The sequence below is a fragment of the Eptesicus fuscus genome, chromosome 9, assembly GCF_027574615.1.
Source record: "Eptesicus fuscus isolate TK198812 chromosome 9, DD_ASM_mEF_20220401, whole genome shotgun sequence".
Taxonomy (NCBI): domain Eukaryota; kingdom Metazoa; phylum Chordata; class Mammalia; order Chiroptera; family Vespertilionidae; genus Eptesicus; species Eptesicus fuscus.
Window position 1 is genome coordinate 77,732,584 of NC_072481.1, and position 5,447 is coordinate 77,738,030.

Here is a 5,447-nt window from a genome sequence, read left to right on the forward strand (position 1 = left end):
GGCTCCACTTCTTTCCTATAACATTGCTAGAGAGCCAAAGCACAGCACAGCCTAAGCTCACTTCTGTTGCTTCTTTACCCTAAGTCCTTCCTTAGTTTCACTGCTCCAGTTCCAATAAACATACTCTCAAAATCACCTGGACTCCTCTTGTGAAATCCTTCCTGCAGGAAGTCAAGAGCTACAGGCTGGCCTGAGGCAGACCGGCTCCGGCAATCCCTGTCGGGTGACACTTGGATGCTGCTGGTCCAGGACGATACCTTAAGGACCCACTGCATTACTTAACAGAGCTTCTTCATTCCACACTGAAGTGAAGAAATCAATAACCACTCAAACTCATTTTTCAACTTTATAAAGATTATCTCCCAAATGACCCCAATGTGGATTTGATGACTCACAGTTGCCTGCCTGTTTGACACATATAGAGACAGAATGCCAGCTGGATACTTGGTGCAAAAAGCTTGGTTCCATGGGATTTTATGGAATGTCACCCTGAGAAACCCGAGCTGGGCCTTCACTGGTACAGAAATCAAAATACCAATTCTATAGGGGGTGGGGAGAGAGGTGAGATATTGATTTTAAAGTAAATCCTTGAATTGAAATTCCTTTCCCAAGCACAGTATGATGTTGCTATGTGAAACAAACAAAAAAGAATCTTTGCAAATGCTTTTCAACTGCCATTAAACATGCGAAGTGCACTATTCTCCTTTTAACATACATAATTGTCCACCACCGTGAAAACCAATGGACACAGATTCCCTTCCTTTGGAAACTGGAGAAGTTGTGCAAACTCTGTAGTTTTTCATTTTCTCTTCTTACAGGTCAGTTGCTAACTTCAAGATACCAACTCTATTCCTCCATCTTTATCTTCTACATCTTACCCACTAAGTCCAGAAAAATCACTCCTCTTCTTCCTCCCTCTGTTTGTTTTAATTCTTAGAGGAAAAAATGTCCAAATCTGCTAAGTAAAAGCTAGTCTTCAAACAGAAGGAAGCTACACATTTTGATCGACTTAGATATACTAGTATGAATCAGTGCCACCAACATCTCAAATTCTTGGAGACCTTCAAGCTTTTTCTTCTTCATGTTTCTCTAACATTGCATCTGTTCAAACACCTTAGTGACAGCTAAAAATATATTTCTGTTGAATTTTTTATCACCTTTATAATTTTGAATATTTTGGCAGCATTTTTAGTTATTTAAATGATACATTTTGTTATTTAATTAGATCATGGGTTTAATAGATTTCAGAGGATTTATCTGAAATCTATTCATGATTTATAATTTTGTAAATAAAGGACATGAATTTCTGTCTTAACAAAGATCTACAAGCCAATCCATTTCTTGCTCAAGAACTAATTGAGCCCTAACCGGTTTGGCTCAGTGGATAGAGCGTCGGCCTGCAGACTAAAGGGTCCCAGGTTCAATTCTGGTCAAGAGCATGTACTTTGGTTGCGGGCACATCCCCAGTAGGGGGGTGCGCAGGAGGCAGCTGATCGATGTTTCTCTCTCATCAATGTTTCTAACTTTCTATCCATCTCTCTTCCTCTCTGTAAAAAATCAATAAAATATTTAAAAAAAAAAAAGAACTAATTGAATTTCTTAAACCTGTAACACATATTTAACAATAGAGGCCCTTCATCTTGGTCAGCTCATAGATTATCAAGTGGAAACATGTGATTATTTACTTTACAAAATTATTCTTTGCTTTTCGAAAGAATCAACCATAGTTTCCTTTAAGCATTTACTTGTAAAAACATATTTTGACTCACACACATTTTCATGCACACAGCTGTCACTAAAAGCAAATGTAGAAATGAAGTATCATCACTCTTATTTTAGGCCTGTAGACTCAGCCTCATTAGATTGACTCCCATCTCCTAACAGAAAGTCTCAAAACATTTGCCTTCCCATGTGGATGTTAGATTGAGCATTAACAGACACTGCTACAATCCAAGTAGCCAGCTAAACAATGATTAGCCAGGCAAACTCTAGGGCTACAGATGTTTAGTGATCTCTTCCACATAAGGTTACCAAGAGCAAGAATTAAAATGTCTAAAGAGCAAACTGTTTGTTTCCAACGATCTCCTCTATAGCTTATCCTTAGAAGTGAAAGTTGTGTCTCAGGACACTTTATCCCAGTGGAAAACTATTTTAAAATTAGGATGCATGCCTGCCCCAATTTTCACCAAGGGTCCTGACTCTAATCCTAATTCTAGATATTAAGAATGGGGCCTATAAATGGATTTTTAACATTCTCTCTGTTTTATGCCTTAAATGATCTAATCTTTTCATATGCCCTAATTATTCTTTTTTTTTTACTGTATGTAAATTTTATTTTATTTTTTTTATAAATCTTTATTGTTCAGATTATTACAATTGTTCCTCTTTTTTCCCCCATAGCTCCCCTCCACCAGGTTCCTACCCCACCCTCTGCCCTTACCTCCCCACCACTGTCCTCATCCATAGGTATACGCTTTTTGTACAGTCTCTTCCCGCACCCCCCAATCCCCTTTTCCCCCAAGAATTGTCAGTCCACTCCCTTTCTATGCCCCTGATTCTATAATATTCACCAGTTTATTCTGTTCATCAGATTTTTTATTCCCTTGGTTTTTAGATTTACTTGTTGATAGATATGTATTTGTTGTTCATAATTTTTATCTTTACCTTTTTCTTCTTCTTCCTCTTCTTAAAGAATACCTTTCAGCATTTCATATAATTCTGGTTTGGTGATGATGAACTCCTTTAGCTTTTTCTTATCTGTAAAGCTCTTTATCTGACCTTCAATTCTGAATGATAGCTTTTCTGGGTAGAGTAATCTTGGTTGTAGTTTCTTGCTATTCATCACTTTGAATATTTCTTGCCATTCCCGTCTGGCCTGCATAGTTTCTGTTGAGAAATCAGCTGACAATCATGCTGACAATGGATGCTCCTTTGTAGGTAACTAACTGTTTTTCTCTTGCTGCCTTTAATATTCTCTCTTTATCTTTTGCTCTTGGCATTTTAATTATGATGTGTCTTGGTGTGGTTCTTTTTGTTTGGGGTTCTTTGGATTCCTTTTGTTTGGGGTTCTCTGCACTTCCTGGACTTGTAAGTCTATTTCTTTCATCAGGTGGGGGAAGTTTTCGGTCACTATTTCTTCAAATAGGTTTTCAGTATCTTGCTCTCTCTCTTCTTCTGGGACCTCCATAATTCTGATGTTAGTACGCTTGAAATTGTCCCAGAGGCTTCTTACACTATCTTCACTTTTTGGATTCTTTTTGCTTTTTGCTTTTCCGGTTGAGTGTTTTTTGCTCCTTTGTATTCCAAATCTTTGACTTGGTTCTTGCAATCCTCTAGTCTGCTTTTAGGTCTCTGTATAATATTTTTTATTTCAGTCAGTGTATGCTTAATTTCTAGTTGATCCTTTTTCATATCCTCAAGGGTCTCGCTAAATTTATCGGTCTTTTCTAGGAAATTCTTGAAAAACCTTATAACTGTGGTTTTGAACTTTATATCCAGTTGTTTACTTTCCTCCATTTCCTTCCTTTGTGACCTGCCTCTTTGTCTCCACATTTTGGCTGCTTCCCTGAGTTGATGGATTGGCTTTGTGTGCTAGGTGTCCTAGCAGGGCCCAGTGCTCAGCCTCCTCTGTTACCTGAGGTGGACACTCTTGGTGTGCCCCTTTGTGGGCTGTGTGTGCAGTCTTGTTGTAGTTAAGCCTAGATTGTTGTTAGTAAAACTGGGGGGAGTTGACCTCCAGGCCAATTGGCTGTGAGGATCAGCTGTGTCTCCACTAGGAGAGCTTCTGTGCTCAGCTTGGATGGGGTGGAGTCTCAGGGCTGAGCAGACAGCCTTGGTTTCCCATCATCCCCGCCCTACGAGGCCCCTGTGTCTCAGTGTCCCATGGCAATGGCTACACGCACCTCTGAGAGAAGACTGCCCTCGAGTTTCGCCCACTGCCAGACAGTCCAGTTTCTCCCCGAATGAGTCTGGGTACCCAAAGTCTCACCCAGAACTGGATTTCAGTGCAGTCAGGAGGTTTTGTTTCCCTCCTGAATGAGACAGCTAGCCGCGCGCTTGCTGCCCACCCTCTCCGCATGCCGCGAGTAAGCCAGCCACGTATTCAACCACACACTTTCCGCGCGAGTGGGTCTCCGCACCTCTGTCCTCCACAGCTCCTCTGGGTCTCCGTGTCCTTTTATCTTTCCTTCTAGTTGTAGAATTTCCACTCAGCCAGCTTTCCAGTGGTTCTGGACGATGTCTGCTCTGTCTTCCAGTTGCAGTTTTGAAATTGTTGTGCGAGGCAGCAGTATAGGTGTTTACCTATGCCACCATCTTGGTTTCTCCCCCATAATTATTCTTTTAAAACAAAATTCAGCCTTAAATTTCAGAGCTCACTAGCTGAGAAGGCTGCTGGCCAGCAGAGTGTACAGCTTCTTCATCCAGATGCCACTGTGCTGAAACTGCACCATTGGTGCTGGATTGAATGCGTATTGTCTATGCCTTCTGGGCAGCAGGTGTTTGCTAGGCTAGTGGCCTGAGGATGGCCAATTGCGTACCATCCCCAAGGGACTCAGAGTCTGTTAGAGAGATCCCCTCTTTGGGGTTAATTATTGTTCTTTCTATGTAGCCCTGCTTAAAAATGCAACTTCTCCTATAGTATCTTTGGGAGAAGACCAGTTTTAAAGAACACAATTCTCACAAACCTCTAGAAATAAATACAGTGACCCACAGACCCCAGTTTGAGAAAAGCTCAACTCTGATCACATTCAAGACAATTTGCTAACCAAGAGCCACTCACCCACCATCACTTCAATGAGACACTAGATGGCACCAGAAAACTGCCGCATAAGAGTAACTGCACCAGCATCCCCAGCTTACCTCTCCTTCCTCATCAAGGAGTCAGCACTTCATATACAGAGCCTCCACTTTGCCTCATAGCTATCATTTTCCTCAAAGAAGAACAAAAGCGATAAAAATAAACTGATATTCTAACAAAAGAAGCACCCACCATTACCATTGTTAACTGTCTGATTGAATGCCGAGGACCGAGGACCGGCAATGTGGCTGGGGGGCAACTCCTTGATTTTCCAAGCAACTCCAAGTTCTCATTTCCTCCTATACTAGAGTCAGAATTTCATCTCTCTTCCCTGAGAGGAAGGTGAGAGAACCAAATGTCATAATGGGTCGGAAAGCCTTTTGTAAATGATGGTGGGTTTTTCATTAATTAACACACATTTTTCCCTGAAATCAGAGCTTGTCCTCAGGCAACACAGACTGAGGAGGGGAAAGCTGTTTCTCTGGGAAGGCAGAAGGAGCTCTGCCCCGGAATGCAGTGTTTCCACTGAGCTGGGCCAACATACTCAATGGCATACAGTGAGGGAACAGAAGTGCTATTCAGTTTCTGGGCACCGGGGATTTGCTCTCCCCGCTCTCTGGTTAAATTATCACCCTGACTTAATTCCAGT